A 13,393-nucleotide genomic window follows, 5' to 3' on the forward strand; every position below is an offset into this window, starting at 1 on the left:
GGTGACTATCTGGTTAAGGGCCACGACGATGGTCCCCATTGCGGAACCGATGTTCCTCAGTTCCTCTCTGAACCCCATGTACCGTTCCTCCAGCAGTGCCTGGATCTCCTGGAACCTGGCCAGTACTGTCGCCATCGTCTCCTGGGAGTGGTGGTAAGCTCCCATGATGGAGGAGAGGGCCTCTTGGCGAGTCGGTTCCCTGGGCCTGTCCCCCCCTGTCGCACAGCAGCCCTCCCAGTTCCCCTGTGTTCCTGGGCCTCTGTCCCCTGAACGGTGTGCCCACTACCACTGCCCCCAGGTCCCTGTTGTTGTTGGGGTGGTGGGTCAACCTTGGTGCCCTGTAGTGGTGGACACACCGCTGATTGACGTGTCCTGGAGACAGAGGCATGGGCCCGCTGGGTGGGAGCTGTGCTGGTGTTCCCAGAGGGGGTTGGGTCTGGTGTAGCCTGTGGCTGTCTGTGGGGAACCGACTGTCCAGAGGTCCCCGATGGGCCGGGCTGGTCATCTGGGTCCAGGGAGACAGAGCTGCTGTCATCGCTGGGGGCCTCTTCTGGGGGTGGGATGGACGTCTCTGTACCCTCCGTGGCGGTGTGGTGGCGTTCGGGTCCTGCAGGGGTATAAAGGTATGGTTATTGCTTCTGTGTGTGGCATTTCGTGTGATGGGTGGGTGTCCGTGTACCCAAGTGCAGGCATTCCCTTGTGGGGGCTTTTGTGAGGGTGGCTTGTGGGGGTGATGTGTGTGTGCAGTGGGCATGCTTTGGTGATGGGTGTCCATGCTTTGTGGTCGCATGCAGGGTTTGGTGTTGGGATGGGTGGGTTGTGATGGTGAGCCATTTGCAAGGAGTTGGTGTGATGGGTGTGGGGGTGAGGGTGGGGGTATGTGCTGGCATGCAGGTGGGGTGGGAAGCAGTAGTGAAGATTTGACTCACCAGAGTCCATTCCTCCGCCTACTCCTGCGAGGCCCTCAGGATGCAGGATGTGCAAGACTTCCTCCTCCCATGCTGTAAATTCTGGGGGAGTAGGTGGGGGTCCGCTGCCAGTCTTCTGCACCGCAATGTTGTGCCTTGATACCATGGAACGCACCTTCCCCCGTAGGTCATTCCAGCGCTTCCTTATGTCATCCCGATTGCGTGGATGCTGTCCCACCGCGTTGACCCTGTCCACTATCCTTTGCCATAGCTCCACCTTCCTGGCAATTGTGGTGTGCTGCACCTGTGCCCGAAGAGCTGGGGCTCTACACGGACTATTTCCTCCACCATGACCCTGAGTTCTGCGTCAGTGAACCTGGGGTGTCTTTGGGGTGCCATGGGGTGGTGTGGATGAGGTGTGGGGTGGCGTTTGTGGTGATGAGTGTGGTGCGTGTGGTGGTGTGTGGTGTTTGGTGCGTGGATTCTGTGTGGGTGATGGTGTTGTGTGCCTCTGTGTTGTGGGATTGTCTATTCTGTGCTCTCTCTCTAGCCTTCGTCAATAATTTCGGGTCGTAGGGGTTTGTGGGTGATGTGGGTGTGTGTTTTATATTGTGTTGGAGTGTGGGAGTGGTGTTAGTATGTGTATCAGGTGTGTGTGTTTCAAAATGACCAATGTGGCTGAGTTTTCTATGTGTGTGTGTATTTTGACCGCGGCGGTGTGTACCGCCAATGGAATACCGCGTTTGAAAGACCGCCGCGTGGATTCGTGTGTCGTGATAGTGTGGGCGTATTTCTGTTGGCGTGACGGTGGAGGTTTGGTCATCGCCACTTTTTCACTGACCTTTGGTGTGGCGGACTTTTGTGGATGTCGGGTTTTTGGCAGTTTGCAAGTTGCGGGTCAGAATGAAAGTGGCCGTTTGCCGCGGCGGTGTTATGGCGGTCTTCTGACCGGCGGTAAGCACCTTTTACCGCCGAGGTCAGAATGACCCCCATTGTGTGATATGTATTATGTGCAGGTGGGGGATGAGTGGTATTTGGAGTGGTGAGAGGTGTCTATTCTATGGATCCTAACTTCGGTGTGTGGCCTCTGTCTAGCTGTGTTTGGCATTTTTAAAGCAAAGGATTATGGGGTGTGAAGGGTTGTGTTTTATGGTGCAGTTTGTAGGTGTGTCGGATGTGTGGATGTATGTCAGATGTGTGGAATTCAAGTTATCCAATGTGGTGTATCGTATTACTGTGTAGACTGCCAACGGCCACGGTTCGCACCACCATTTTTTTTCCGCATGAGAGAACCGTTTTTGTGATTTGTGGGTCGGAATTGGTTCGGAGGATTTCTGACGGCTGGCGGTGCTGGTGGTGGGTTGAGCCTCTTTCCCGCCCTCAGGATTCCTGGCAGTATCGGCATTTTGGCGGGGTTTCGGTGGTCCAGCCTGTGTAACTCATAATACGGTGGTCTGTATGACCGCCTACATGGCGGTCTTTTAGCAGCTGCGACCACAACAGTCTTACCATCAGGCCGCCAGACTGGTATTGAGGCCCATAATATTTATAGACAATACTAGGTACTCGTTGTTAGAAACATGTAAGCCAGAAATAGAAAAAAAGAGAAAACAGTGATGACTAAAATGAAATACAGTTCTGTAATGTCAGCAGGACAAAGACATAACTTATCCAAATGAACTTATTTCACAGCTATTTTTGGAAATTATTTTTTGTAGAAAATACAGCCACAAAGTCATAAATACGTAAATTATTTATCCGGCTGTAGTATGTTTAGATGGCACTAGAGGTCCTCATAGTCCGAAACAAATCTTTTGGTAGCAGGCTGCAGTACTTAGGTCGTTACTACCGGTCTATTGGTTCAGATATATCCATATTACAATCAGCTGCAGTACCTTTGGATATTACTCAAGGACCCACAGGTGGGCACCCCTGCCCATTCAATATCAGGATTCCAGATCATAATGAGTAGAGCTGATGTCCTTGAAAGCCTTTTATTGAAAGTGGAAACAAACAATGTCAGAGAGGTAACTGTACTTTTGTTTTCCGCAGCCAAGATAGAAGAGGGTGCCTGTTTTCATCATAAAAATATCTATTCTCTATGGCAATTCTATAGATTTTTGTTCATGGTTTGTGTCCTAAATAAAATCTCTATTGCTAGGTAGTGATGATTAACTTTAGAATAACAACGGTCAAGCAAACTAATGATTCAGCCAGTACTTCCCTAAAATCAACAGTTGAAATGCACACATTTACCAATCAAAAAGCTGTCAGAGTGAAATTCTCCTGCACAAAAATATGAAGGAAAACCATCAAATCAACAGCTGGGCCACAGCAAGGAAAGTCATCCACCCACTCTCAAAGGGCTTAATTAAAGTGCAATGAAGGTATATGTTAAAACATACGAAACAATATAGAAAGTAGCATATCTCGAAAACAACAGAACATGCAATGTGTTGTGGGGACAAAAAACATCAGTGTGGAAACAATAGCATAGGGGTGGGTGGAACTCACTGAGTTTCATTCAGCAGAATTCCACAAAGTTACATAAAAACTTATGGAGATTCCACTGAGTTCCACCCACAGGTCAAAAATATGGAGCTTGCGCTGCAATTTAGCACCAATAGCAAATAGCACCAGGCATTGCGCAAGATCGGACAGCCACTCATGTTGCTTTTTCTGCCTGTTGAGTAGAAAAACTTCTTGAGTGGCAGTAAATATACTTGAGAGGCAGTCCTCTCAAACATAACCGTCCACAGCCACCAGTGTTAGAAAATCGTGCTTGAGTATCCCAAATCTTGCTCAACCTCACAAGCTCGCATTTTCTGGAGCCTTGCAGGAGCAAAATTCCACCACGCAATGATTGGTGTAATTTAGGAAGAACTCCATGTTAAAGAGTAACTCTGAATGGCCAGAATTTCACCAATTCAACAGGTGGAACGAAACATTAAGCCCAACCATACAATAAACATCATTGAAATTGACAAATTGTACTTCTGAAAAGGAAGAGTTGATGACAGAATGCTACTTAGAACAAAAAGCAGTTGCTTTTGGATGGTAATTGGGCACTGCCTTGAAAGTAATTGAAGAGAGTGGTAAATTGTAACTAAAGGATACATTGTAAAGGTCTTTGTTTGCAACATCATGTTTAATTTGAACGTCTGGGTGCACCACATTGTGCCTATATATTAAAAAGGTTTTATCCCTACGATTACAGTTTCAGAGACATCGAGTCTCAATATAACATATGCACACAGGTGTGGTCAACCAATCAGACAACAGCAACCCCCAAGGCACTGTGTTCCATTACTTCCCAGCTCTTGCCTTTCTCCCTGGAGGAAGCAAACTGTTTGCTCCAGGCTTCCAAATATGAGACTTTCCTGCATCACAGCAACTCAGCATGCACAGCACATTTGCACACTATCCAGCACTAATATCTACACTAGGACAAGCCAGTTGAGAAGGTAAACCACACAAAATTAAAACATTAAAAAATACGATTGTTGAGTCATTTGTTGAAAAAACTAAAATAATTGGGTATGTTTTAGTGGTCACAGCAAATTTGAGTTGTTAGGACATTGCATATATTTTGGCCTTTCAATACGAATAAGGACAACCATGCAGACACCAACAAACTTGTAGGAACCCAGACAGAGATTCCAATATACAAACAGGCACACAAGTAGGATTCGTAGAGGATAGTGTAAAGAGAGACAGAAAAAGCATGTTTGAAGTCAGACCCACCAAGCAGAGCTCAGGCTGATATATGCCTGAAATTAGTAGATCATCCATTACTGCATTTTTTATTTTTCTTCTGGTTTTGTAGTGATGATGCTTGTGGCCCCAATTCTTGCTTCTTTTCTTCTGCCAGGCCTACTTAAGAGTCCTGATGGGCAAGGAAGAGCTCAAAGTAATACTTCAGATCAATAACAGTGTACTCTATTTGGTCAACTCCGACTGCCAGCACCACGCCGGGATCCATGATCCTGGAGGTGCCAGCACTCCCCTGGAAGTCCGACCACCAGGGTTGTAATCTGGCAGTCAGACCACCAGGAGTGTGGCAGTCCAACCACCACTGGGGCTTTGGCATTCCTCGGACTGCCAAAGTTATAATAGGGCCCATTAAATCCAGGAGGCAGAGGGGAAAGTTCAAAGATTTATTCCAATTTAAGAGCCAAACTGATATAAATTAATCTCAAGAGCATAGCATATAAGTACAAAATCACCAAAGGAGAAGTAAAGTGTCAAAAGAAATTAAGTCATATGAGCATAAGACATACAAGAATTTCAGTTGAAGCAATGAAAATGATGAGAAATACAATCTGATGATCAGTGTGTAGGTCACAATCCTTTTGCTTAATTATTGGATAACCTAGGTTAACCAAGTGCTTTTACCTAAACTAAAAGAAATCCTACTTGATTGTTAGGAAATGTAGGAATTAATAAGAATATCAGAAAGTGTCAGCACACCAGAAACCTCAGTATATATTCTGATAGAGAGGTGATGTATAGCATGAAGCCAATGGAATAGGTATGTAGAGGTCTGTACCCCTCCAAGTCTCCAAGGCATCTGCTTTCATCAAAGGCTAAAGGGAATCTGTCCTCATCTAACTAGGAGTATACTGATTAAACCAACAGAAACTTCGAGAAGCCTACACCATCCAGACCAGTAATTTTCCATTGTCTTTGCACAGCTGTATTTGGCAACTCCCATTGAACTTCGCATCCCAAGATTTGGACATCAGGATGACCTTGAATGTCTTTCGGTACTGGGTACACAAACAAGAAATCTTTCTTCTAAGTTTGTTAGCACACATTTTGTCCTTTTCAAATTATCCTCCCATAACCGACTATCTTTCACACACAACATGCCTTTCATTAACTGCAGACTCACAGGAACGCACCTGTAAAAATGATGGGGTGGTAATGTTACAAAAATAAATACCATTTAATTGTACGGGTATGGATGGTGAAGTTATTTTCATGGTAAAGGCATTGCATGGTAAAGGATGTGTGTGGTAAATGCTTGGGTTGTAATGTCATCAACCAACTCTAAAGCTGTTCAAACATTATTTGTGTGCTAATACAATGCAGCCCACATGCACAATTTCAAAAGTTTGGAGAAATGAAAACATTTTCCCAAGTTAACTCTTGCCTAATGGTGGCATTACCTTTGGCCCAAACCTCTGTCTACAAATGATTGTAGACGGAGCTTTCTGTCAAAAACCATGCGTGGTAGTGTGAGAGTGGCCAAGTACCTCCTAATGGATCCCTTTTGACGATTCGCAACTCTAGGTAGCATAAGGCGCTACTTTGTACTACTTTAAGGCAACATTTATTCACAAATAAAGTTTAACACTGGAAAGTAAATAGTTTAGCAAGACTAGGCACTGCTTTTAATCACTTTTTGTGGCTTTGTACTGGTGCAAAATCTTGATAAATCTTCCCTTCACCTCCTATAAATGTTCTTATTTCTGCTTGTTTGACTGGTTGTGTGTCAGAATAGAATTATTTAACACATCATGCCATGGGGTGTAGATTTTCTATTATAAACTGCGATATTTTGTAAACAATAATTTGAACACAATATTTTGACAAATTGTATTTTGTGCAGATACCGTACCTCTTTGGTCATGCTCATAAATTAATAGTCCTGTAAGCTTTTCAAACACACCCAAAAGGTGGCGTCATCTCACACTTAAAGCACTGAACGCAGCAAAGGATATGGTGGTAAATAAAAGCTTCAATTTGCCACAAATATAGAATGAAGGAAGGTTTGTGCACTCTGTATCCACTTTAATGTTCACATTTAACATGTTACGAGCTCCTCTAGAGAGAGTCATTCCCAATACTAGGTAGGGTCGACATTGAAAGCAACCACGGTTTTACTGTTTGAACTAAGCAAGTATTCCAGCTATTAGTAATGCCGAGGTGTAAAAAAAATACATTAATTTTAATAAAACTCGAAATCAAAAGCTAAATCAGAGAGTAACCAGGAATATAATGAAGGTCGGATCACAAGTTTAGCCTCCGAATCAAATATGAATTACAAGAAATGGACATACTCACAAATCTGATTAAAAGAAGGACAGCCTTGTCCTCTACACATGATTCTTTGTCACAGAATGTTGCACTCTATCCATAAATAACCGGAAAATCTACTGTTTGTATCACACAGGCCCTTCTTGTCCAGGACCCTGGTGCAGTGGCTAACCGCAAGGCACACCACAACACCGGAGATTTCAGGCTAAAAGCTGACCATATTGCAGTGTCGAACTCAGCAGCAGCGGTAGGCAGCTGTGAAGCGAACATGCAGCAATACAGGTGCAGAATCAACAGACACCGCAACCCTGCCTGCATGGACGGATAGTTGATGACCTGGAAGTGTTGAGGGAGATACGTGTCCGGTGCCTACTGAGGTGTTTCCGTAGACAGGACTGCTCTTGTGCTACTTTACTGCTCTACTGTGGGTGGTGGCGTCGCCCCTTCTGTGTGAAATCGTTTGACTGTTGCACCGATCGAATGGGTGTTTGATCAGAATATTATAGAAAATATATTGTGACAGCAATATCATTAGAGAAATGATGTGGACAAAATGATCATGAAGGCAAGTTTCTATAATAGACAACATTTAGTATACTAAACTCCACCTGTAAATACGTTACACTATGTATATCTACAAGGTACGTAGATATGGAGATAATAATAAATATATATTTACCTATTTGTACTTCTTGATATTTGGGTCCTCAAGATTTTTTCAAAGATATTTTTGACACACAACATTTTTCACCACGATAATCTGTAATGAATGACACAAGTATTGTTAGGGTTCTAAGAAGCATGGGCTAATGCTTGTATGAATGACAAAGTTATCCAATAGTTAATGAATGCATGCTGATGGTTATGAAAATAGCACCTGAAATTGCTCAGCTCTGATGAATGTAGGGGATGCTTTAGGGGACGCTTCTGAAATTGATAACTTTAGCAACCAAAGGCTGAGCTGAAGTCCCTCTCTTTCTCACTTAAATGATCCATAACTTTCTCCAACCAGACCTAATTGTTACCTTACTGCTTCAGGATATAAAAGCAAAGAGATGTGTGGAATATCAGAGATTGTACCTGGGCCGTCTTAAGGGTTTTTGGGGCCCTGCCAATACATATTTTGTGGACCAATGCTGGAACAACTTTGAATACTATTACCATTTTCTGCTAATTCAAGCCTGCTTGATGCCTACTAAATGAACTTTCAGAAACTGAGTCACACAAAAACAGTTGAAACACGTCTCTCCAGGTGCCCTAAAACATTTGAAGAAGACATGGCAAAGAGACACAGTCAGAGTTATTGCTAGCCAGAGAGATCAAGAGATGTGTAACTATATAAGAATATAGGTGTATTAGAGACAAAAATCACTTTGCCCATGTCTTAAAATGTCTCTAGTGTGGATATCTGTGTCACCTACAGACTTGTCACTGATGATTGTAAAGCAAGGATCGCCTAAATCAGATAATCAATTATAAAAGATAAATAACAAAGAAAGGCTGAGGTGATTTGGACGTCATTGCCTAGATATTTTAAGCTTCAATTGAAAGCTTCACTGAAAGCCTTTGAAATAGAGACAAATAGGCCACCATGGGGCATATTTACAAGCCCCCTGCGCCACACTAGCATAATTTCTTTTACTCTATTGTGGCGTTAAGGAGGCCATATCCCCATGTCATATTTACAAAGTGGCGCAATGCATACATTGTGCCACTTTGTAACCCCTTGCACCACATTATGCCTGCACCAGGTATAATGTATGCAAGGGGCACGTTTCCCAGTTAGGAGGCCCAAGTAAATGGCAATGGTGACATTTATGAGATTTCACTGCACCATTTTCCCCATCATTTTTAACACCTGCCAATGCAGGCATTAAAGTGACGCTCCCATTGTTTCCAATTGACCTCCTAACGCATTGCTGGACTTATGCCATAATTTTTGGCTCTAGTCGACCAATGCGCCACAATAGTGCCAAAAATGTTGATGCTATTGTGCTAATGTGAGCCATGGTGTGCCGTATTGTAAGTACTGCGCTACCATGATGACGTTAGAGGGCAAGCAGGGGGGGCTAGAAAAGTGGTGCATCATAGTAGATGCACTACTTTCTTGTAAATATGGGCCCCACGTGTGCACTTGGTCAAACTTTCAAAAAAAGAAAGAAAAGTAAAATAGAGAAACAATACGTTCAAATAAAAAAAATGAATTTGTGTTTCTGTTCTACAGACCGCACACAGATTCAGGCAGTGGCATAATGAAACCTTATAGGCCATCCCTGCATAGCATGGTGAGGGGGCACCTTACCATGCACACATATTAGCAGGTGCAATCCACCCATAAGATGTCTTCGGCACGGAAAATAAGCAGAAGTTATGGTGATAAATCTAGTGTCAAAGAATACACCTTTAAACATGTTAGTTGAGTACGCTCTACGGTCACACTTGGGTTGTTTGATTTTAAAAAATGGGAGATTATAGGCTGACTGTATGTGAACTTCACCTCACAGACATGTTCAGTCAGACCTTCTGGTTCCCCAATTAATTTATGAAGCAGGGCAATATTGTTTGTCTGGTCGCAGGGATGCCGATCACTCCATTATTGGAAAAACCCTTGGAGCAGTTCTGACACCGACAAGACAAAGGCATTCCTTGGAATTTGTACCACTAAGGTCCACCATGACAACCATGGCCGGACTGGACAGGGAAAAAAGCACTACTTCCCCACGTGTACAGAGAGAAAACCTCCAGTGCATCATCAACATTGGTGCTCTGTGTTTGAAAAAATATATACTTGGCAACAGGACGGCACTGCCATCACTAGCTTTGTTCTTGTGGCCATGCTGTGCAAGCTTCCTTCACATAACACCCGGACAGCTTGGCCAGTAGTTATGCAAGCCTTTTTCCCGTTAGACCAGTACAGCGCAGGCAACAGCAATGTTCATCACTTCCAAAACATGCACAGAATAGGATGCGTCTGTGTATGTTTTGTTCATTAAACAGGTAAAGCTGCAACAGTCCTCTTCTTTCAGGCCTAGTACAAAAACAAAACTGCTCCAAAAGCAAGCCACAACTGTGTTATCCATTGGCTTGGCAAGGCTCGTGTTGGGTGCCCACTTTCTCATCCGTTACTTACCATAAACTCTTTTTTGCACCATGTGACAGTTCGTCATCCATCACGGCTCATGAAACATTCAAGAAATCTTTATGGCTGCCCCGAACCTGTCCTACTCTTTATGATTGTATTCTTCCCCCACCTCCCAGAAGTTAGTACTTCTGGGGCCAGATGTAGGTAGGTAAAATTTTGCGAATCGGAAATAGCGAGTCCATGCGAATCGCTATTTCTGACTCGCAAAACCAAATGCAAGAAAGATTCGCGATACCAAATTGCGAGTCGCAGAGGTGTCGCACCGCATTTTGCAACCTCTGTTTTTAGCAATGTCACAATTTGCGAACTCGCTAAAAGCGAGCTTGCAATTTGCGCGAAGGGTGTGGTCCGATGTCGCAAATTGCGACTGCCTCCCAAATTGCCTGCAGGTGCAATATAACAGTTGGGAAACCCACTTCCTGGCTCTTGGTGATGACCAGAAAGTCACCAAATAGAACTGGGAGGAGGGAGGACCACACCCATCCCAAACTGCTGAGCCACACCCAGGGGAGAGGAGCTGCAGCAATCACGGAGGAGACAGGCAGTGCTGGCAGAAGGAGAAAAATTACATTCTCCGACAAGGAGTTGGAGGTACTTACAGAAGAGTGCTGCCTGCACGGTGACAAACTCTTTGGAAAGGCAGCAATGAGTGTCCTTGACACTCAGAAGAAAAGGATATGGCAAAAAATACAAGAAAAAATTAATGCCATTAGGGTAAGCCACCGCACCCTAGAGGAAATCCGCAAATGGTGGTATGACCTGCGCTCCAGGACCAATTAGAGGGTTGCGGAGCGCATGAGGGAGATGAGGGGCACCGGAGGAGGCCCATCCACCGTACCACCACCCACAGCCCTGGAAAGCATGCTGGAGCAGACACTGGAGCCAGAGGCCGTACTGGGCATGGGAGAATTGGACAGTTCAGCACCTGGGACATCAAAAAGTGAGTACCATGAGATATGCTTCGACACCCACAAATGCAGTATACACACTATCCCAGTACACAGCAGCAGGCACCACCAGACTAGCTCCATTCCAGTCTAGCAACCTCTAGAATAGTGCATTATGGGCAATGTAGTACAGTTGTTCAAAAATAGGCAAATGTTTATTATGAGGCATAAAACAGATGTGCGAGACTCACAGTGTATTCCCTATGTCCCACAGGTCTCCCACAAGGCACCCCCAGCAGTGAACACATGCAGGGAGAGGTACATGGGCCAGACCCACAGCAGGAGCCTGCCAGTGACACAGCAGGGCCCAGCAGAACACCACCAGAGTCCATGGAAGGGAATATCCAACGCAGGACATGGAGGCAGCAGGGATAGCACCAGGGCCAAGCCCCACAGAGAGGCGCACAGAGCCAGCAGCTGGAGCAGTACGCAGATGCCGGCGCAGAGTGCAGTCTGTGCCCCGGGATGATGACGCAGACGTAGAGTTTGCGGGACTGAAGGCATCACTGGTTCAGGGTCAGCGCCTGCAAAACAGACAATTGTGGTCAATAAATAGGAATCTTAATAGACTGCAGACCACCATGACCCATGGGATGGCAAATGTGGACAGTCAGTTCCAACACATGAACCAACATCTGGGGAACTTGACACAGGCCATTGAACATTTGGTCACTGAACTTGTGGCAGACAGGGCACAGGCAAGGCGCATGGAGCGCAACACTGCTGCCCTCTTTGACAGACTGGCAGCATCCATTGGGCGCCTTGCTACTAACACCACATGCCTGTCAAGGCGTACTGTCAGCCTGCAGGTTGAACTAGGTCATTTTGCAGGGGATGTGGCATGGAGACTTGGTTGCATCAGCCATGCGGTAGACCTAATGGAGACCAGGCAGGCTGCAAGGGGCACAGAGGATACCACGCAGGACAGCGAGGAGGGGTCGACCATAAGCAGTGTGTCTGCCAGCGATTCCTATGTGCTGCGGAGTAACAGTGCAAGGCAGGGGTCAGGGGACCCACCAGGAATGAGCCATGGTGGCTGTGGTAGGAGGAGGGTGTGAGCCACCAAACTGTACTCTGAATAAGGCACATGCAATTAATGTGTCTTAAATGACAATTGACAATTCAAGACAGTGGCATACAGCACAATTTCTGTATTTTTCATAGTTTTGAAATAAAAAGGTTTTGTTTGTGTGATTACACAACTGGGCTATGTGTGTCTGACATTAGTGAGTGTGGTCACAGTTGCCACGTATCTGCCAAAGTATTGGGTCGCAATGTGGTTCCGCCTCTGTCTGCCCTCATTTGAGATGCTTCTATCCCCAGGCTGTTGGTGTGGTAGCTCTTGCTCCTCATCCTCCGTGTCTGTGTCTTCAGGGGTGAGATGTAGCCCACGTCTGGTGGCAATGTTGTGTAGGCGGCAACTATCTTACATGCTGTTTCTGGGGCATACTGGAGAGCACCTCCACTTTTTTGGAGGCATCTGAATCTTGCCTTTAACAAGCCAAAGGTCCTCTCCACTACAATTCTGGTCAGCCAATGTGTAATGATGTATCGCCTCTCGTTCTGATTGCCAGGTGTTAGGTACGGGGTGAGTATCCATGGTCTCAGGGCATATGCACTGTCACCTGTTTGACAAAAAAAGCAAATTTAGCAGGGCATCATAGGGTTACACAATGAGCTGTATGTATGGCTTCAGGGTGTAGTCAGCAATACCTAAAAGATATCCGTCTCTAAACTCCCTACGTTATAGGCGTTGGTGTATCCCACTGTGCCTGAATATGTATGAGTCATGTGTACTCCCTGGATATTTAGCTACAATGTCAGTAATGACATTATGGGCATCACATACCACCTGGATGTTTAGTGAGTGGGTACATTTCCTATTGTGGAACACATATTCCAGATTTGCAGGAGGGCAAATTTGTATTTGTGACCCGTCCACACACCCTATTACATGGGGGAAGTTGGCAATTCTGTAGAAGTCCAACTTGGTGCTGTTAATTTCTGCCTCATTCCTGGGTAGGTATATAAATCTGGACATGTGTGTGAGTATGGCATCTAGGAAAAATCTGAGGAATCGTGAAAGTGCACTTTGGGATACCCCACCTGCCACAGCAATCACCCCCTGATAGCTACCCGAGGCCAAGAGGTGCAGTGAGCATAGCACTTGAACATGTGAAGGGATGGCGTTGCCGCGCATTGTCTGTCGTTCAAGCTGAGGATTCAGTAGTTCAATTAATTCAAAGATTACAGCACTGCTCAGTCTATATTTGTCATATATCTCCTCCTCAATTTGTTGAAATAGTGTCTGCCTGGTTCGGTATATCCTCTCCTGTCTCTGCCTCCTCCTCCTC

At 45.2% G+C, this 13,393-nt stretch overlaps 1 long non-coding RNA gene across 2 annotated transcripts in view; it reads right to left on the reverse strand.

The window, feature by feature from the left end:
• LOC138300869 (uncharacterized) overlaps positions 1–13,393 on the reverse strand; it is a 339,248-nt gene that overhangs the window by 181,175 nt on the left and 144,680 nt on the right. For both annotated transcript variants that reach the window (XR_011205031.1, XR_011205032.1), the window contains exon 2: positions 7,630–7,710. This is a non-coding gene — a long non-coding RNA (uncharacterized lncRNA). The remainder of the gene's footprint in view (positions 1–7,629; positions 7,711–13,393) is intronic.

This window comes from Pleurodeles waltl, chromosome 6 (assembly GCF_031143425.1).
Source record: "Pleurodeles waltl isolate 20211129_DDA chromosome 6, aPleWal1.hap1.20221129, whole genome shotgun sequence".
Lineage (NCBI taxonomy): Eukaryota > Metazoa > Chordata > Amphibia > Caudata > Salamandridae > Pleurodeles > Pleurodeles waltl.